The sequence below is a fragment of the Notechis scutatus genome, chromosome 4, assembly GCF_049901735.1.
Source record: "Notechis scutatus isolate UNSWTSFEM ecotype Mainland chromosome 4, rNotScu1.2, whole genome shotgun sequence".
Lineage (NCBI taxonomy): Eukaryota > Metazoa > Chordata > Lepidosauria > Squamata > Elapidae > Notechis > Notechis scutatus.
In genome coordinates this window covers 154,903,952-154,926,520 of record NC_142012.1, presented here as the reverse complement: position 1 = coordinate 154,926,520, position 22,569 = coordinate 154,903,952, and the positions used below count along the sequence as shown (strand labels likewise).

At 37.1% G+C, this 22,569-nt stretch overlaps 1 long non-coding RNA gene across 1 annotated transcript in view; it reads right to left on the bottom strand.

Moving 5' to 3' along the window:
- Positions 1–231: 231 nt before the first annotated feature.
- The window catches only part of LOC148130970 (uncharacterized), a 149,586-nt gene continuing 127,248 nt past the window's right edge, over positions 232–22,569 (bottom strand). The window contains exons 2-3 of the long non-coding RNA XR_015749523.1: positions 10,849–10,922; positions 232–358 (exon numbers count right to left, since the gene is read on the bottom strand). This is a non-coding gene — a long non-coding RNA (uncharacterized LOC148130970). The remainder of the gene's footprint in view (positions 359–10,848; positions 10,923–22,569) is intronic.

Genomic DNA, 22,569 nt, shown 5'->3' with positions numbered 1-22,569 from the left:
CCCAAAATATATTCTTTGTAACTATAATTCATTTAAAGTTTAGATATTATTTGATATTGTTTTACACACTTTTACTTTACTGTAATTTCAGAAGTGATCATATTTAATATAAATTTAATTGTTTACATTTTAATTAAATGTAGGCTATACACTGATTAATTGTTCTAAGATTCCCATGAACATTTCTTATTGTCTTTGTTTTCAGTAGCACTGTAACCATCCTTATTAAAGATGCCATGAAACCCTGCTAGAAACACTTATCCAATGTCTCTACTTACCTGCCCAACTCTAATTTTCATTGATTCATCACTTCCTGTTATGATGCGTAACTGAATAAATCTTCATCTGCCAAACCAGCCTGCGCAAAACCAGCACATAAATTTATTTTAAAGCTTGAAACTGAAGAAAAACAACAAATGACTACAATGGAACAATTAGAAGTGGGTTCAGTTTAAAGCATTTCATTTGATGATTGTAGGTATAAACGTGTCCGGGGATAATAAATATAAATCTGCGGGAATACCATCATATCCCAAAATAAGCCAGAATATTAAGATAAATGTGTAAGTTTAGAGAATTAGGGTTGGAGGGGCCACTGTATGATCATCATTAAACCAATGATTAGCTAATGTAGTATTGATGCCTCACCAACAGAAATCAAATTAATGTCTAGTGTGCAAGTGTCTTTGATTAATTAATGTTTTTAGTGACAGTTGCTTTAACATAAATTTTCTTTAATGCTACAGAATGCAACAATTCATCAGTACAATAGCTCTATCACTCCTTTTAGTAAATTATACAGTATCTGAATACAAAGTAGCCAAGGCTTACATACAACTCCAACTGCAAACAGAGCTTTCTCTTTCTCAGGAAGTCCACAAATTCCTTTGAATCATTTCTCCTAATAATACAAATTTACATGAGTATCGCATTAGAAATCAGCTTCTCCCCCCCCCTCCAATTCACAAAATATAAAATAGATGTTTCTTAATAGTATTCTTCAACTCTCTTTTAAAGTACAAATTGCTCTGTAGCTTTGGCCATTAACGGCTAAATTGAAACACATTTGTGAATGGGAAATGTCTATCCTAATCTCCTGAAAGGAATGTCCTTGTACTTTCAAATCTGACATTGACATTCCTGGAGCCTATTCATCTATTTAGAATATTCACATACTGTGCTTTTCAGTCACAGAGCAGTTGTCCTGCCCCTGTAGGAATCCGAGGGGGAGGCCGAGCAGCTGACAGGCAATGGGAGTATGGCTCCGTTGGCTGTGGAAGTAACTGGGGAAGGGCACAGTCTGGCTGGGCAGAGCAGGTGAGAGGTAGAGCAAGGGAGAAGGAATTTGGAGGAAGACCCAGGCCCACCCCCTCTTCATCCTAGGGTACACAGGGAGGAATGGAGAGGGGAGCAACATGAGTTGCGTGGCTTATGGGGGAGGAAAGGGCCCTGATTCCCTTCATTAGCTTCAGCTGGGAACACAGTGTTTAAAAAGGAAAGCTGTGCACAGCAACTTGTTGGAAACGAATCATGAGTTATCTGTTATTGTTGAGGCTTATCTGGGGTCCTGGCATCTTCCCAACTGTGTGTGTTTTGTTGGCCTTTGAAGTCTGCAATTCCTTATCCTGCCCTGTCAAGTTAATTGCTGCAGTGTGGTTTGTGTGGATTTTTATTTACAGTTTGTATGTAGTTTGTTTTCGGACTGAATTTCCTCCACTTAAAGACTGTTCTTGGGAGAGTTTTTTCTCCAGCTGAAGGTAACCTGGACACTGGGGGCAAAGTTAGAAGTATTAAAGGGACTCTTCTTATGTGTCTTATGTGACTGTGTTGCCTTTGTGCCATGCCTCAGGTCATCACAGCAGTTAACAAAGCATTATTGCACCAAAATATTGAAGTATTTCTATAATTTAGAAACCAGTGGAAGGAAGGAAGGAAGGAAGGAAGGAAGGAAGGAAGGAAGGAAGGAAGGAATGAAGGGTTGCCCATAAGTCATAAGTGGTACACAACCAAAAAATATTCTGTACGGAAGAGTTACATTTGCCAATAAAGCCAACATGATCCTAGTCTGCATTAACATTGGGATAGAATCAAGACCATGTGAAGTGTTAGTACCACTTTATAATGCCTTGGTAAGACCACACTTGAAATATTGCATCCAACTTTGCTCACCATGATATAAAAAAGATGTTAAGTTTCTTGAAAGAGTGCAGAGAAGAGCAATAAAGACAATTAAGGGACTGGAGGATAAAAAAAACAAACACCAAAGAATGGCTGCAGGAATTGGGTAGGATGAGTTTATTGAAAAGAAGTGACATGATAGCAGTGTTCCAAAATCTAAGAGGCTGCCACAAAGAAGAAGGAGTCAAGCTATTCTCCAAACCAACTGAAGATAGGACAAGAAACAATGGGTGGAAACTCATCAAAGAGACAATCAACCAAGAACTAAGGAGAAATTTCCTGACAGCTAGAACAAATAACCAGTGGAAAGACTTAGCCTTCAGAAGTTGAAGGTGCCCCAACACTGGAAGTTTTTAAGAAGAGACTGGACAACCATTTGTCTGAAATGTTATAGGGTTTCTTGCTTGAGCAGGGGTTGGACTAGAAGCCTCCAAAGTCCCTTCTAATTCTGTTATTCTTTTAAAATCTGCAGTGCTTTTGCAACCATCACTAGAATCTAGTTTCCTGGAGATATTTTCAGTTTCAATTTTCAGTGATCTTGGATTCCTGGACTATTTTCTGCATGAAAACCTTATAGTATCTATTTTCTTCTCTAGCAATTACCTTTGGCGACCCTTTCAGTCTCCAGACTTACTCTGTTCTTTTTTACTCTTCATTGCTTATTGAACTTTGCAGTTTCCCTTTCAAGTTTTTGAAGAAGGATAAGAGGACCAAGTTAAAAATGCAGTAGGTGTACATATCAGTATCAAAATTGAGATATCAAAACTCATCATAAAGTTTTCTGCTTGCAATTACTTTACAAGTCATTCTTTCTCGACTCTAGTTTATTCACACAAACCATGATATAGAATTCTTGAGATTTCTCCAAACTGCCAGATTCCCTTATATCTCACAGAAATGGCTGGCATTGATTGAAGTTCTTGATTCAAGGGACTCTTTCCTTTGATGTAGCAAGAATGAATGCTACACCATGAATGTATAAACAGTTTGGTTTAATGGTTAAGCGTTAAGGCATCAGGCTAGAAAACAGGAGATTGTGAATTCAAGTCCCGCCTTAGCCATGAAAGCCAGCTGGGTGACTTTGGGCCAGTCACTCTCTCTCAGCCCAACCCACTTCACAGGGTTGTTGTGGGGAAAATAGGAGGAGGAAGGTATGTTGGATATGTTTGCTGCCTTGAGTTATTTGTAAAAATATAATAATAACAGAATAACACAGTTGGGAGGGACCTTGGAGGTCTTCTACTCCAACTCACTGCTCAAGCTAAATCACATACAAATAAATAAAATAAATAAACAAAGTATAGCTCTTCCTGTTGTATTCTGAAATGGAAGATTTACTATTTGTATAAGTTACACTTATCTTTGTGACAGTGTATTTGAACAAGTACTAAAGGATATGTTATTTCATTAATGGACGGTCAACATAGAGAAACCCTAATTTTTCTCAAATACATAAACTAGGGTTACCAAATCTATAAAGACCACTAGAGAGCAATAGAGTTAAATTTCTGAATCTCTTTGCTGCCATCTAGTATTTGTCTAGGTTTCTGCAGTCCAAATCTGGAAGCCCCATATAAAACAATGCCTAAAACACATTCTTATCTAGCTGAGATGAAAGACAAACCTTGTCTACCTGAAATGTCTTGACAGCACAAAGGAAGACGGCTGCTTCTCACAGACTATGAAGAGGTATGAATAAAAATGAAGCAAAACAGCACATTCATACCTTATATTGCTAACAAAAGATGAAGAAACCAATTTATTGTCTGAAAATTTCTTCACTGCAAAAATTTCAGCTCCATTTTCTTTCAATTACTACTTCAGTATTCTTCACCTTGAAGGAGACATGTTTTATTTTTGAAATTTGTGCTTTCAAAAGAAAGCATGCAAATGCAATTAGAGAAATAGATACCACCAGTCAGAAGGTAAAGGCACTCTATAATATTATGCTAGCCACATGACCATGGAAATGTCTTTGGTTCAAAGGTCTTGAAACGGAGATGAGCATAGTCCCCTATATTCAGCAACAACACTAGCGGAGTAAAATCTGAAAGGACTCTCCAGCTTTCAAAAGAAGGCAGAAGCATTTAATGCTTCCATTAAATCCCAGAAGAAAATATTCTTAAGGATTTTCCCCCTTTTTAAATTGGGAAGCACAGCCACGTGGAGCTTCAGAATAATAGAAAAATACATAATAGAAATCAAAGACATATATACTCTCTCTTGGCCATCTCCAAGAGTTAAGTATGTGCAAAACTACTATGAGGTAAATTTGAAAGAAATGCTGAAGCACCCTGAGAATAAGACAGAAGTATCATTTTCAAAGAAGAAAACTTTTAGAAATTTCCAGACCAATTGTTGTACAACTTGAGTGAGCAGGTGTGTAATATGATCTGCAAAAAAGGAACTCCATGGTTATTAAAAGTGGGAGAACAAAATTTCCTGGTTTCTTCTCTCCAGAAATATGTTTTGAAATTATACTATTAAAGCTAATGTGATCATTGGGAATATTTTAAAGTGTATGCCAGGCTACATTTTCTATAAAACTCAACAGTGTTGAATACGAAAGCAAATGCACATGTTCCAATATTTTTAAGTGGTAAAAGAAAAATAGTGAAAAATCTGCAACACTAAACATAGAATAACTATATTTCCTTGGCATGTTTATAGGAACCTATTAAATTATCCACAATACACAGAATAAACATACATATATGTGGAAGGCCAAACCATAAATTCCATTCTGTATATAAATTCCAATAAATGTTGGCATATTATCCTACTGACAACTGAATGCATGAATGCACATGTAAAAACATGTTAAGTTATTTATAAGCTTCAAAACTTTCCTTATATGCATACTACACCTGCTGTGAAAGTAATAAATACAGATTTGCTTCAAATTTATCAGTTCATTCTGGAAACTACTAAATGTGTTTTCTTCACAGACATATCTTGCTTCATTTCTTTTTTTAAAAAAATATATTTTTATTAATTTTCTTTTTTCATTGTAAAACATCATGGTATCAACGTTCTTGGCATCTATACAAGATTTTGATTTAAATATCATAATACATTATATATCTTTAGCTATAATTACTATTCTTATATCTTTATATAGTTTACAAAATTTTATTTTGCTTTCTTCAGGGTTGTTTCAATTAACATTTTTGTCTCACTTCTTGGTTCTGTTTGGTTAGCCATTTATACCAATTGTTCCAAATTGTAAAGAATTCAGAGTCGTCTTTTTCTTTCAATTTTATTGTTAGCATATTCATCTCAGCAATTTCTGTTACTTTGTGTATTATTAGTTCTTCATTGGGGGTATTTGGTGTTTTCCATACCTGTGCAAAGGCTATTCTGGCGGCTGTTATAATATGTAACACTAGGTATTTTACTTCTTTTGGTACTCTTTCTTTAATGATTCCTAATAGGAAGGATTCCGGTCTGAGCTCAATCTGATAGCCAGTGATCTCTTTTAACCAATTTTTAATTTGAATCCAGTATGTCCTGGCCTCAAGGCACATCCACCATATGTGATAAAATGTACCATCAACTTTTTTGCACTTCCAACATTTAGGATTCATATTGGAGTAGATTTTTGCCAATCTTGTTGGGGCTAAATACCATCTATAAAACATTTTATATATGTTTTCTTTGTATGCTGCAGATACCGTTAATTTATAATTTATATTCCATATTTTTTCCCATTCCTCTAATTCTATAGTGTATCCAAAATTCTGTGCCCATGCAATCATTGTACTTTTGACTATTTCCTCTTCCATTTTAAAATCTAATAAATATTTATATATTTTAGTTATAAGTTTTTGTTCCAGTCCCATTAATATTTTATCTAGTTGGTTCTGCCCTTTGTCAAATCCAAAATCTTTTGAGTCTTTTTTATATTTATTTTGAATTTGCAAATATGGCCACCAATCGATTATAATTCCATTTTCCTTCAGTTCTTGGTTTGATTTTAATTTCCCTTGACTATCTAATAGTTCTTCATAGCTTACCATTGGGAGTTTAATCCATTGATGTTTATTGAGAGTAATTTAATCTCTTCTTCCATTGTTAATTCTGAGTCTACCTAAATCTTCTGTTTGTTCTTGCTTCTTTTTGTGGTCTTGTTCTTAGTCCTTCTCTCCTTGGGTATTCTCTCTTTTCTTTGCCTCTCTCTTCTTGGTCCATTTCCTGTATCCCCTGTTGCTGATCTTCTTGTTGGTCCTCCTGACTCTTGCTTTCTGACTCTTCTTTACTTCTCCCCTCTTCCTCTGTTTCCATCAACTGATCGTAAAGTTCTTGTGCCTTTTCAATACTATCAATTTTTACTCTTCTTTCTTGCCACGTCACCAGCATTCCTTCAGGGACCAGCCATTGGAACCAGATGTTTCATTTATTCAGGAGTATCGCCAGAGATCTGTAGTCCTTCCTCAACTCTCTTACCCGCCTCAGAATTTGTTTCAAGGTCGTGATCTCTTTTTCTTTATACACCATCGGCTCGTCCTTTGTGATTCTATATACAATGTCTCTTACATTTTTTTCTGGTGAACCTGATGTGGGCCTCTCTAGGCAGCTTGTTTCTTCTGGCGTAGTTTGTATGGATTTGGTAGACCTCATCTAATTCTTTCACTATTTCCTGCTGGTCTCTTTGCAATGCCTCTGCTATTAAGTGGGACATTATGTCTCCCAGGTCTTCATCTTTGGATTCCAATACATTTTGGAACCTCAAATAGAATGCTGCACGTTCCATTTTGAGATGGATAATTGAATCTTCCAAGTCTCTGTTCATCTCTATTACTTTCCTCTCCATCCCTTCCAATCTCTTATCTGTTTGTTCAGCTTTCATTTCTATATTCTTTATTCTTTGTTCATTCTTCTCCAGTGTCTGTTGGATCGTTCCCATCTTCTCCTCTAAATTTTGAATCTTACCCTTCATTTCTCCCATTTCCGTCTTCATATCTGTATGTTTATTAACCATTGTCTCCTGCATTTTTAAGCATCATTTCCTGAATAGCTGTTAATGTTGCTTACATCGTCTGCATGTTGGCTGTGTTGCTCATCTTTTCCATATTCAACATTCCTTCTATTGTTTTTTGGCCTGCTGGAGATGCAATAGACATTGATGAACCAGACATTGGTTTTTTCCCTTTCAGGTTCGCTGTTGTAGTACTGGTCATATTCCTAACTTTATTGTAGATATCTTCCCACTTTACCATTCACTATTTAATTTTTCTTTTGTTATTAATTCTATTCAGTAGTTTCCCTTAGAATATAAATATCTTTTCCCACTTATGATATTCTAAATTATTCAGATTTGATTCAATATTTTATAGAATCTGAAACTAACTGAATCACCAAAATTAAAGAAGATAAAGAAGGGAGAGAGCTAAAGGGATGACAGGAAGGATAATATCAAAATGGGAGAGAAAAGAGATATCCTAAAATATACTTGCTGTAAATTGTTCTTATACAACTATTTGATATTACTATATTATGGTATATCAACTGTATTCTTTATCTTTAACTGAAAAGTTTGGTTTCCTTTAAACAATTCTATATTCCACTTCTTATATATATGACCTTACTTATTTCATTAGTTGTTAGTAATCAATCAATCAATAATCATCAAAATAGTATTTCACCAGTTTTCATAGTTTCATATCATTTAAACTTTTAAATTCTTAATAAATTCAATCAAACCTTAATCAAAATGTTATTTCATTAATTATATTCTATGAAAAGAAGTCCAGTAATATTCAATCACTTTCTCTTGCTTCATTGCTTTGTACGGTTAATTCTTTGCCTATTTTTTTAATATGGGCAATATACGGAGGGATGGAATTGCTTTCATAGCAAAGGTGTTTGTCAAATGCCAGACAAATAGGTTCAGATATTATCTATATATACTTCTGTTTACCATTTGGTTTTCTGAAGTAAACAAGTAATGTACAACATTGGTACATATGCTTGTAAATGGAATAATTACGCTGATGGCTGATTTGCCCTTAGTCATTTGTTCCTTCTTCATGTTCTTTCTAAAAATATATATAATTGGAAATTGTGACAAAGGACAGATCTATGGATGGAAGAAAAACATGATTTTGTTAAACCAAAACAGATGAGAGATATGACAGATATGAATTGACACCAAGCCATATCACTGCAACACTACTACATATGCTGGCCCCTTTACTATAGAAAAAAGTAGGAAAAATATTTTTGTTATATCATTTTCAGGAAATTTAGTAGCTTAGTCTGAAATTTTTATTAACTTCATTATTATTTGTGTGTTATGTATGTGCATGGAAGTGTGTACATATACATATACTGTATATATACAAAAAGGAGAAAAAAATAAAACAAATGTTCTAACAACTATAACTCTTCAGAATTGTGCTGCCCCTTTTCCTTTAATGTTTTATTTATTAGAATCTTCATAAGTAACTCAAAACAGCAGACATGCATAATATTCCTTCATGCTTCCATTTTCCCCACAACAATCCTTTAAGGTGAGTTGGGCTGAAAGTGAAGGACTGATCCAAAGTCACCCAGCTAACTTTGATGCCCAAGGCACGTGATTGGCTCAATGTTCCCCAACCAGCTTTCATGCCTAAGGCTGGACGAGAACAGGTGATTGGCTCAAAATTCCCCACCCAGCTTTCACACCTAAGGCAGGACTAGAACGGATGATTGGCTCAAGGTTCCTCAACCAGCTTTCATGCCTAAGGTGGGACTAGAATGGGTGATTGGCTCAAAATTCTCCACCCAGCTTTCATATCTAAGGCAGGATTAGAATTCAGAGTCTCCTGTGTCTTAATCCCTAGATCAAACTGACTCTCATTTTTAGCAATAAAACTGATTAATTAGCCTTTCAGAAAATTTAGAGTTTCCACAAAATTATCTCCTCTGAAGTAACAGGGCATCGCTTCATCATCCCCATGCCTCTCTGTAGTTTGGAGGCAAAAATAATGGGGAAATATATTGTCCTCTCTGAGAAATGTTGCCAAATTGGCTATCAACCTAACAGCAACCTTGATGTTGAGGTTTTATTTTTATCTTCATAATGCAATTTATGGTTGGACTTAAATCCCCCCCCCTCATTTTTTAAAAAAGAAGCACCACATCAACTTGTATTATTCAGCGATAGAAAGGTCAGTATTCATACAATTACTAAAGTAGGGGGGGGAAAGATATAGCCTTGAAGATTTAACAGGTTTATTATGGCATAATTTTTATGAATTGGAGTCCAGCAGATGCAGGAAAGTGTTGTCCTACAATAGCAATACTTTTAAAGTAAAAAGAAAAAAGAAAGAAAGAAAATTAGAAAGAACAAACTCAGTCTGAGACAAACAGAAAATACCCAGACATGTATCCAAAAATGAATGCATTGAGTTAAATGGAATTCACTTCTGGGTGGACATGGAAAAACAGGACTGAGCTGTAAATATATATACAAACAGTAATAAAGAGACTATTCTCAGAATGAATGAATGAATGAATCCTAGATTTATTATGGCCAGGGCTTGAGGGAATGAGAAATCTGAGGACTGTTTTTTCTTAAATAATCCAAAGTCCAGTTATTATTTCCTATGACTGAATACACTGTGATGAGCCAGAGTATAACACAAATGTAACAAAATCCGAAACGTAAATAAATATCCTTTAATGCCTCCATCTTGGCCCCACTGTTCAATAATACTCAGCTGGAGATAAAACATACTCAAAAATAGTCTTCAAAAGAAAGCAATACAGTCCAAACTTAATGAGTAGATAGAGGTGAAATAACAAACCAAATAAACTACAATGACAAAACTATTTACCAAATTCAAGGAGATAACAAGGCACAGTCTTTTGGAAGGACGCCAACCAAGATAACTTCAGACCAAAATAAAACACACTTTGTTTCCAGCGTTTGCCAGTACGCAGGTCCAAACTCTTATTCAGTTCTCACACCTGCAGCCCATGAAGAGGATCAAGGCCCTCTCCTCCCGAGGAGACCACGCCTCTCCCTTATCCTCTCCTCCCTGCATGCCTTAGGATGAAGAGGGGATGGGCCTGGGTCTTCCTCTGACTGCTCAACCGGCCTCTGCCCTTCCCCAGCCTCCTCCACAACCTCAGGAGCCACACTTCCACTCTGTGTTGGCTGTTCCTCCTCTCCCTCAGAATCAGTCTCCACCAGAGGCATGACATACACTATGATCCTTTGATACACACACACACACACCCATACTTTTCAAGCAGATCTCATTGTATTTTATTCAATACTTTTATATGCAGAGTGACCAAATTTACAGTGACTTACAATCGTTTTTCACACTTACGACCGTTGCAACATCCCTGTGGTTATGTGATCAGATGCTTGGCTAACTCGCTCATGTTTATGATTGTTGTAGCGTCCTGAAGTCAAGTATACACTTTGTAAACTTCTGACCAGCAAAGTCAATGGGGAAGCCGGATTGACTTAACAACTGTGTCACTAACTTAACAACTGAAGTTATTCACTTTAACAACCGTGGCAAGAAACATCGTAAAATGGGGCAAAACTCATTTAACAATTGTCTTGCTTAGCAATGGAAATTTTGGGTTCAGTTGTGGACGTAAGTGGAGGATCACCTGAACTAGATTTTATCTGAGTTGGGAAACTAAAAAGGATTGGAATTGAAATACCTGGTTAGGAAATTTCAAGCCTGAAGATTAAAATACGCCTTGGAACTTAGGGAAGATGCATCATTTCTGTGTCCCTTGGATAAAAGAAAGAATGTTTGATTATTATTCTATTCAAAGTTCATTTTCATAAACATACATACTGTACATACAGACCAGAGGTGGTATTCAGCAGGTTCTGACCAGTTCTGGAGAACCGGTATTGGAAATTTTGAGTAGTTCGGAGAACCGGTAACGGAAATTTTGAGTAGTTCAGAGAACTGGCAAATACCACCTCTGACCACCCCCATCTATTCTCTGCCTCCTGAGTCCCAGATGATTGGCTGGGTCTTCTTTTGTTGCCCTGCACAGGAGAATGGAACTGGAAAGCAGGTTAGTTGGGTGGGGAGGGAATTGAGATTTTACGGTATCCTTCCCCTGCCATGCCCAAGCCACGCCCACCAAGCCACGCTCACAGAACTGGTAGTAAAAAAAAAATTGAATCCCACCACTGATACAGACGCACATAGAACCTATTTCTCAGTGCTCTAATTACTACAATGACAAGATTATAATTATGTGATTTTTACATGCACAGATACAAACGGGGGCTTTTGCATGATTCTAAAATGCCAGATTTAAAGTCCAGGTACTAATCAACATTATCATATTGCTCCCTTCTCCTCCTTTGCATTCATTTTTACCCTGAAATGGGGAGAAAGAGAACAAGGGGGGAGGGGCTTTTGTTAGTTACAAGTGGGAACATGGAACTTGGAAGGCATTGATTTGCATTTATTAGAACATGGCATTGCATACAGAATAGTTAAAAACAGGATTTATAACTAAGACGCTTATAATCTGCCGTAGGTTGCGGATTGTTTTAAGAAATTAGACAAGGGAGGAGGGGGAGACATACTTGTGTTTATTCTGAACCTTAAGCAGCTTTATGAAGTTATCAGAAGAGACAATGTATTTCTTGAGGCAAAGCAACTTCTCCTTTATCGGTACTTTTTATCAATACATAATACAGGTAGTCCCCGACTTATGATCACCACTGAGCTCAAAATTTCTGTGGCTAAGAGAGAAAGTTGTCAAGTGAATTTTGCTCCATTTTACGACCATTGTTGCCACAGCTGTTAAGTGAATCAAAACAGTGTGTTGGAAGAACTACCCATCTGGTTCCGTTCAAGCCGTGAGAAAGGCACTGGAGACAAAGTGGAGGCTGGCAGCTGATTGGAAAGAGGGTCTATTTATTGATGAAGCAGAACCACTAAGCACGTGTGATTCTGGGCAGCAGACCACATGGGGTTGATACCTGCTCTTGGGCTTTGAACTTCTGAACAGCTTCCTGTTCCTGGGCAAGAACATGTATTCTATGGGGTTGCTGTAGGGATCATAGCTGGCTCTGTAGGTTATCTGTGCTAACTGTGGTTGAAGTTTGGAGGGTGATGCAATGTCCTTAGGAGATGATGCAATGTGGTGAGCTCCGCTGCTAGATGCTAGTGGGTTAATCCTACTTTTGTCCAGTCCTTGCTGCAGGGAGTAATGGATTACCAAATCTGCATTTATAAAGCCACCCCAGCTCAGTATCTGTTTGGGGTGGAGGACTAGGAACTGGGTCTGAGTTTCTGTCTCCCTTAAGATTTTTATTTCTTTTAGGGGAAATATTTTATCCTGCCCTTTTTAAAATATTTCTCAAAATATTTCATTCTTCTAGGATGGGAGTTAAATCAGTAGCATGGTTGTTAAGTGAATCCGGCATCCCCATTGACTTTGTTTCTCAAAAAAGGAGCCCAGGAACATTGCAACTGTCATAAATATGAGTCCGTTGCTAAGCATCTGAACTTTGATCACAGGATCACGGAGAGGCTGCAACGGTCGTAAGAGTGAAAAATGGTCATAAGTCTTTTTTTTTTCAGGGCTACTGTAAGGTCGGATGGTCACTAAACGAATTGTTGCAATTGCAGGACTACCAGTAAAAACCTTGCCTGGTTTTTGGGTCTACTCAGAAATAAATCTCACTGGATTCGACGTTTCCCAATAAATGTTAAGTTCTATTTCATATGTTACGGAAGCAGAGTGGGAAGCCTGAAATAGGTCATATTTTTGGGACATCTTTCCAGTGAATGTAGAAAAAGGAAACTCAAGGATTTACACTGGCCCTACGAAGAGAAATCTAGTTCAGGTCCAAGCGTCATCACAACAACTGCTCAAATCCAGCAATTCTCCACGTTAGCCAAGAGGTGGCAATGCTGGATCCGTAATTGTAATCATCCTGTCAGGTTTATGTTGCTTTCCTGCCCTCTTGAAGGCGCATTCTGTCCTGTTCAAATAACTCTTTTATTCCAAATTTGCCCTGCCCATTATTTCTGTGTTTCACACTCTCAGCAGGTTCTCTGTGTGGTAAACCGTTTTTCTATTGCTTTTTTCACTCTTCTATAAACTTCGATTTGTACATCTGCCCTTGGTCAAAGCAAAAACCTGTTGTCCAAGAGAAAGCTTCTTATAGGGAATCCGATTTGCCTTAAATGCTTTTTACATATTCCACCAGCAACTCACATCAAAGGAACTTCTGTTGCCCCTGGCGCAGCCAACGCTGGTTAGCCATTGACTCAGTCCCTTCTCTCAGCGTGTTAGCAACATAATCTCAAAAGCTGTTTTGACTCACTGCTGACACACATCAGCAGATACGCATTACCCTAATAGCAGGCCATCAGTCTCTGAAATCTGTCAGCAAACAGAGCTATTCCTCAGACTATCCTCTGACATCCTTGGGCAAGCGTTTGCAAATAGCTTGATCAGTATTTGTTACGAGATGATTTGTGCCATTTTGGGGTGTTTTTTTGTTTTTGTTTTTTACAAACTTTATAAAATATTACCTTCCCCTGACAATGGATAGGAGAATGCATGCCCAGTCACTGAAAATACTCATTCACTCTGACATTTTGTGCGTTACACAAATGCTCTATAATGTACTTATGTGACCATGCAATCTACGTGAGCTGAGAGCCAATTACCAAGACCAATACAGTGTTCATGTTTCAATTCTTTTTTTTTCCAGGCAGAGTTGTTGTTTTTTCCCCAGCAAACACAATGCAAAGAGCATGGTGAAGAAATCTGCCATGGATTTCAATGAGTGTGAAACAGAGCAAACTTCATATAATGGATGATGTTATAGATGGGTAGCAACAAATGAAAAATTCATAGCTATATATTTGACACAATGACATCCAAAAAGGAAGAATCAATTATGGGGAAAAGCTGCATACTTAAAAGGGTGTTTGAGAGGAATCTGACTTTTTTTTTAATGAGCACGTACAGGTAGCTCTCAACTTATGACTGCAGTTGAACCCAAAATTTCTGCTGCTGAGTGGGACTTTTGCTAAGTAAATTTTATTCCATTTTACAACCTTTCTTACCACAGTTGTTAAGTAAACCAGTTGTTAAGTTAGTAGCTTGGAGTCAAAGGCCTGGAGACTAAAACCTATGAAGAAACAACTGCAGGATTTGGGTCTGGCTAGTCTGAAGAAAAAAAGAATTAGGGGCGATATGATAGCAATATTCCAGAATTTGAGGGGTTGCCACAAAGAAGAGGGGGGTCAAATTATTCTCCAAAGCACCAGAATGCAAGGCAAGAAACAATGGATGGAAACTAATCAAACAGAAAAGCAACCTGGAATTAAGGAGGAACTTCCTAACAGTGAGGACAATTAACCAGTGGAACCGCTTTGCCTTCACAAATCCTGAGTGCTTAAATCACTGGAGGTTTTTAAAAAGAGACTGGACAGTCAGTTGTTTAAAATAGTATAGGTTCTCCTGTTTGAGCAGGGGGCTGGACTAGAAGACCTCCAAGGTCCCTTCCTGTTCTATTCCGTTCCGTTCCATTCCATTCCATTCAATTCATTCCATTCCATTCCTATACCTATTCTTAAATTCTATCCTATTCAATCCTATCCTATCCTATCCTATTTTTATTCTATCCTATGCTTTATTCTTTATTCCATTCCATTCCATTCTATTTCTGTAGATTATTAAGTGAATCTGGCTTCCCCATTGATTTTGCTTGTCAGAAGGTCACAAAAGGTGATCACATGATCCCGAGACATTACAACCATCATATGATTCAGTTGCCAAGCGTCCACCTGAATTTTGATCATGTGACCAAGGGAATTTATTTATTTATTATTTATTTAATTTATATTGCCGCCTATTCGCCCATGGCGACTCGAGGCGGCTTACACAATGTAAAACCATATTTAAAACAAAAAATAATAATAAAAAAAAATAAAAACTAACAAAAAGAATCAAATAAATTAATAAAGTACAATAGAACAAAATTTGGAAAAAAATAAAATAAAAACTAACTCCCACCCACCTTCCCGCCCCGACAACAGCAGATCACATGAGCCATTTGATGGGCTCCATCCCTCTCTGGGTTCCCCAGGCCCACTGGCAAAACCAGGTCTTCAGTGCCTTTCGGAAGAGTATTAGAGAGGGGGCCATTCTAATCTCTGGGGGAATGATATTCCAGAGAGAGGGAGCCACCACAGAGAAGGCCCTTCTGGGTTTCACCAGGTGTATCTCCCTCAGGGGTGGGACCCGCAACATTCCCTGCCTCCTCGCTGTAATGGATCAGGTAGAAGTGACTGGCAAGAGATGTTCCCTGTCCCAACCCATGAAGGGCTTTAAAGGTGACAATCAGGGCTTTAAAGGTGACAGTCGTAATTGTAAAGAAAAGGTCATAAGTCACTTTTTCGGTTATGTTGTAACTTTGAACAGTCACTAAATAAACTGTTGTAAGTCAATATTATTAGGAATCTTTATAGTGGGCATTTGAAAAAGTGCCAGCTCTCAGATTTACAGAAATTTTATTCTTGTAAATTCTAACGTCAGATAGATCTCACATTGACTTAAAGCTCTGCTCAGCAAAGCAGGGTTTTTTTTTTTTTAACAAGGAAACCACAAAGATGAATGGCTCCTTGTGATGTTTTATACAAAAACCTGAACCCTGAGTTAATAGGTGTAACTTTGTGGTAAGCACTTTAATCTTAAGAGTGAATGATTCAGCCCTGCTTGGACATTGATTCCTTTTTTCTTTCTTTCTTTGAAATCAGTGTGTGCCCTAAAGTTCTCTTCCTAATCACCAAAATCCTCTTAGCATGGAATGATCATGCTCTTATTTTTCTTTCCAAAAGGAGAACAGCTTCTGAAATCCTTGCGCACCTGAAGGAAAGGATTTGAGTCCTGCAATTTTCCATCAACACTTACTGAAGCGTTTCACACACATTCCAAAGAACTTTTATTTTATGATAGAGTCCTGGAATGATATGGTTCAAAACTGGATAAACCATAGGAGAGGAGGGACTTGGGGGTGTGTGTGTCCAGATCAAATCTTTATCATGGTCAGTGGTGGGTTGCAACTGGTTTAACAACCAGTTCTGTGAGCGCTGTCAACTCATAAAATATTTCTCTGGTCTTTTAAGAGTTGCCAGCAGAAAGGGAGGGGGAAGTAGTGCATTCCTTAAATGCTTTCATAGATAATTTCTAGGCGACCAAAGTTTCTGGCGTGCAAAATTATAACTGGAGAGCATGATTGATGACTCTTGGCTATGGATGTGTCCCATTGGAGAATATGAATTAGGATATACCCAGGGGGTGGGGGAAGACCAGGGTCAAGGGTGAAATGAATGATGTGTCTCAGAGTCGGCTACACCCGGGTAGCACCAGCATGTTCACTCCTAATAAATCTTCTTTAAGCTCTGGAAGATCTGGCTAGAGGCTCATGATTTAAATGGGGGTGTATATTGGAGCCCTGACAAGCGCATGCTGAGTAAGTGCGCACAGCATTCAATAAACACCATTTTGAACCTCTCCAGCTCACCTTCTAGCCTTCCCCAGTAAGTAGAACAGCTGAGGCGTGGTAATATACTTTGCTGTGTGAATCAATTGAGCTGCAAATGAAGGAAATGTAAGACAGGATAGGGCAGGGGTTGGTGGATGGGCAGGGCCAACTGATCATCACTCGTACCTGTTTGCTAGAAGTGGTCCAAACAGGCAGAAGCCTACCACTGCTCACGGTGACTAAGTCAGCAGTCAGAAATGAAGACCACAGGTAAAAATGAAGATGTACTATATAAAACTAAAAAGGAGGAAGCTTGGTTTTAAAAGTTCCAGATCCCAAAAGAGGTAGATAGTATATGTACAAGTGCAAAATTGGGCAACCCCCCCAAAAAAGATCTATTTGGACAACAGTCAAAGAGAAGATACAAATAGGAATATTTCTTTCTCCCAGGAAATTTCTTCAGAATGAGATAAATAAATAAACAACAATAAAATGGTCTGGGATTCCCTGTAAAGAGAGACACCCACTGTTATTTTCCACGGAAATTTATTGTCCATAGGGGACAATTAATTGGAATAACTCACAGTGAAAATGAACATATCAATACTATGTTAATAATGGTTGCACAGCCACAGTTAAACCCTCTCAATTACCCCATGAATATCTGCTGGTTAGATAGTTTCAAGAACATAACCTGTACTCTTTTTAGTCTTCCATATCAGTAACATAAATGCAGGTTCAGTTTTACGCATGGCCTTTGATCAAACATGTTCACTTCATTGCTAGAATGTCCCCCCCTTTTCCACCCAAGTCATTAACAGGCTATTAAGACTAATACAAGCCTATAGAATTCAGCAGATTATACCATTCTGCTCCAGAGGAAGTAATGTGTAATCCTTTCCTTTTTTATTTTCATCTATTGTTGCCTTAACATGAATAGCTAATTAACATTCAAGGACCACATGGAGCCAACAGAAATTGTGTTATTACTGTTCCAGAATCACACAACGGAGCCACATTATTGCCAACTAGTCATGTTTATGCATCAGGAGTAGACCAACCCTCGGTGGCTTCAGGGGTTACACTTACATTTTCTTCAAGAGGAAAAGAATCAAAGAATCATGACAGAATCATGGATCTATAGGATTTCATAAGTTTCTTGGGGTTGTATGACTTTGAATTGGGTTCAGCTTATTTTAAGATGTATATAATATTCCAACTTTAACATGCTTCCTGCCATAAATGACTTGCAATATGGAATTCCGCAATCAAAGTTGAAAAAAACAAAAACTCTTGGGACCAGAAAAACAGGATTCAGGGTGTGTGGAAATTTATGTACTAAGGTCCTATCCTGTTTTTTCTCCAAACAGCTGAGCATCATACATGCTTTTTGCCTGGTACATTTTGCATTTACAAGAATCTAGTGAAGTAGGTTAGGTTCAAAGAGACTAATCCAAGGGATTTGTGGATGACTGAGATTTTGAACAAGAATCTCCTTGTTATTAGACCAATACACCTTAAGCACTATGAAGCATATCTATGATAAAGTCAAAAGCTTACTTCCTCAGTGGGATTATTTACAAACTATGACCTTTGTGATACTTTTAAACCAGAAATAAATTTTGATCAGGTATTGCATGCAAGTTGCCAATGTAGATCAGAACTATAACACATCTTCACTCCTGAACTTTCTTATTTTGCAAGTTTTCTAAAAATGTAGAATGCTCATTAGCAATAGCAATAGGACTTAGACTTTTTTTTGTGAAAGTTTTATTTGGGTTTTCACAAAAACAAAATACAAATAAAACATCTTTTTTGAAAATAGCATGGTCCCAGGTTATCACTTCTTCATACAGACACCAAACTCAATTTCATGCTCATTTTTATATTCTATTCCATATCTTATTACCGTTTTATATTTTCTACATAGTTTTTCCCCTCTTTTAATTTTCTCAACTTTATTTTAATTATCTCATCTCAATCAAATCATTATATTTATACTTTTGTCTGTCCTGTTTCAATTTCATATTATCTTTTCTTATTAAACATTTTTTCCCCTGTAGTTACCAATTGGAGTATGACATCTTTATATCTTTTAATTTTATCCATTCAAACTCTTATTTAAGCTTCAATGTATACCTTTAAGATTATAGCATTCAATATAATACATAACTTCTAATCGAATTCTGTTTGGTACATTCTTAAAATACACACTATATTCTTAAAAGATATATATATATATATATATATATATATATATATATATATATATATATATATATATATATATATATATATATATATATATTTGTTTTCTTAAGTTTTCAGGTACTTACATGTATGGTATTCGGCTTGGTTCGGGTATTTTCCCACGTCATTGTAGTTGTTCTTTTAAAGTTGTAGCAACGTTTCAGCAGAATCTCATCTGCCATCATCAGGCTTCTGTATTGTGTCCGTCTGTGGGTCAGACTTTTACAGTGGTTTCAGAATTAAATTTGGGGCAGCCTATTGCTGTGCCAGAATGGTTTTTTCTTCATCCTGATTGGTTGGGAGTCTTGGTCTGTGTTTATTGGTCTCGGAGTTTGCTGTGTTCTGCTTGATTGGTGTCTCTAATATCTTCTGTCTGTTTTTTTGGCTCTTTTTGTATCTTGATTGGCTGGCAGCATTGTGGGTTTCATCTGGGTGCCTGGTTGGGGTGTGTTTGAGCTGGAGGTATCAGGGGGGATCCAACACATGGAAGCCACAGGTCATAGCATCAACTTCAATGGCACCAAAACCCTAGCCACTATAGAAAACCCTAGCCACAGAATCATCAGAGAAGCCATAGAGATTGAAAAAAGACCAGAAAGCATGAATAGAAGAGATGATTCCACCAGGCTGTCAATCATTTGGAAGCCTGCACTCACAAACAAAAAATCTCCACACCACAAGCCAGGCAAACACCTGGGCACAAACAGATCCCCCTGATACCTCCAGCTCAAACACACCCCAACCAGGCACCCAGATGAAACCCAGCTTCCTAACTAATGATAGCCGTCCATTTACCCGAAGCCAAGCTGCACTAAAGGCCTCCAATAAAGTAACACAATGCTGCCAGCCAATCAAGATACAAAAAAGAGCCCCAAATTTGCCTGCCCCAAATTTAAATCTGAAACCACTGTAAAAGTCTGACCCACAGACGGACACAATACAGAAGCCTGATGATGGCAGATGAGATTCTGCTGAAACGTTGCTACAACTTTAAAAGAACAACTACAATGACGTGGGAAAATACCCGAACCAAGCCGAATACCATACATACATACATACATACATACATACATACATACATACATACATATATATATATATAAAGCACACATTCCATTCCAATTCAATTCTATCATTAATATTCATTAAAATCTTAACATCTTTAACATTTCTTTTCAATTAAATATCATACTTCCTTGGGAACACTTATAATTCTTTCCATAGTTAATTCTTTTTTTTCCATATTTCTCACTTATATTTTTATAAATCATTACTAATAATTAAAAATGTTCCCATTTAATTCTCTCAATCATTTTAATTCATTTATTTATTACCATTCAACTACATTACAGTAAATATTTTATCGATCATTTTAATCATATTTTCTAAAATTATTTCTGTTTATAATATAACAATGCTATCTTATGTACCTTTGCAAAATCCCTTTTGCAATTAAATTTTCACCCATTATCTCTAAACAAGCTTATAGTTACAATCCTTATATCTTTTCCCTGTTTCTCCATTTCTTGTTTCTGTCTTTTACAACTTCTTTTCCTTGCCTTCTTCCCTCTCTTCTTCTCCCTCTCCTTTTTACCCACTCGTCTCTCTACTACTAACTCTCTCATCTGTAATCCCCTCTTCTGTTGCTTTCTAATATTATACTTATCTTTCAAATTCTTCTTCTTCTTTTTGGTTGTTTTTTCTAGTCTTAAACCTTTCACTCTCTTTCCCCCCTTTTCTTTTTCCCCCCACTTAAAATTATTTGATCATTAAAGATGGCTTCTTCTTTGTCCCAATCTTCTTGTTCTGCAAGTGTTTCTTGTTGTTTCTCATCGTTCCAGATCTCCATTTCTAAGAATTGAAATACGAAGCCAAAAGAACCTCTCCCTTCTTGTGCATCTTCTTTCCATTTTTTAAGTTCCATGTTCAGTTCTTCTAAGTGATACCATTTTAAAGACTTTTAAACAACCACTCAGTTAATTTTAGTCATCCAGATGCAAAAACCAAAAATCACCAAGTAATCCAAATAATCCAAGGCTGTTTCTTTCTGCTTCTTTTTTCTACTTTCTCTTCCTGGGGTTCTATTATTTTGTTACCAAGTTTCAATTAAGATGTATCTTTGAGGAATCTTGTTGAAATTTCTACTTTCTCTTCCTGGGGTTCTATTATTTTGTTACCAAGTTTCAATTAAGATGTATCTTTGAGGAATCTTGTTGAAATTTCACTGTAAGTTCCTTTTAGTTACAGTTCCATTCCTTAGTTCCAGGCAGTCTCCTCCATTTTTCCAGATCATGCCCTTTTATTCTTTTTTTCTCTCCTTTCCTGCTTTTAAAAATTTTAAATATCCAGAAATCTTTATTATCCCTTTGACTTTTATTTTCAGCTTAGATGCCTATTAATGTCAAAGTGGATTTTTTTCAATTTCTTGCTTAAGTCTATTAGCTGTCAGTATAAGGAAGGGAAGAAAAAAAAACCTAATCCTTTCCCTTCTCTCTCTCCTTCGCAGCTTCAAAATCTTCTTTGGGAACAATGTTATTAAATTTAAATTCCAGGGTACCTTATTTGTTGCTTTTGCTGTTTGACCCGGTCAACCAAAACTTTCTCTTCTTATCTTCCTCCTGCACATTCTTTTCTGGTCGAGTTCTTCTTTGTGGTGGCCATTTCTGACCACCGCTACAACCGCCTTCAGGAAAGGGAGTAATGGCCAGCTGGGGAGGAGAGATGCAGCTCTCCTTAACCCTGCAGGCAGTCTCCCCCTTCTTCACCACCTCTACGGGGTGGCTTAGCCCTGAAACCAGCCGGCTCGGGGCGCTCCAGTGGCAAGCACGGATTGAAGCCTCGCAGAGATGAGGTTTCGGTCTGTTGCCAAAGAAGCTCAAACTGGAAGCCCAGGACTTAGACTTATATACTGCTCCATAGTGCTTTACAGCACTCTCTGAGTGGTTTATAGTGTCAGCATATTGCCTCCCAAAATCTCTGTCCTTACCAACCTCAGGAGGATGGAAGGATGTGTCAACTTTGAGCCCTATCAGGATCAAACTCCAAATAATAGGCAGAGTTTGCCTGCAATACCACATTCTACCACTGCACCACCCGGGCTCCCATAGTATCAAATAAAGTATCATTAATGTAAATTAAAGTTCTGTTTTCTTTTTAAAGTAACTGTGAAGGAGGATTTAGAATCATAGTGGTTAGACTTTACATTGTCAGCAATGCACCATAAGTTCAAAATCAGTGTATTATATAATGAATACAATGTAATCAATCTGTTTTTAACTTAACATTGTTTTGAAACCTGCAATCAAATCTCAGACAATAAAATCTTGTAACTTCATTCATTTTTATTTCCCCCAAATCAAGAAACATAAACTATCCTATATTTTTGCATGACTTCTATACATGCTATTTATAGAATACATTCTACTGTCACACTATAACTTACAAATTTCTGGACAGAGAGATCTAAATTGCATATATTAAATAGAGAAAAATAAAAAAGGACATATATATTCTGTGGAAAGTAAAAGGCATTTAAGAAATTAAGATATATGTATAATGCTTTGGTAATGCCACACTTGGAAAACTGCATCCAGTTTTGGTCACCACGATATAAAATTTGTTGAGTGCAGAGAAGAGCAACAAAAATTATTAGG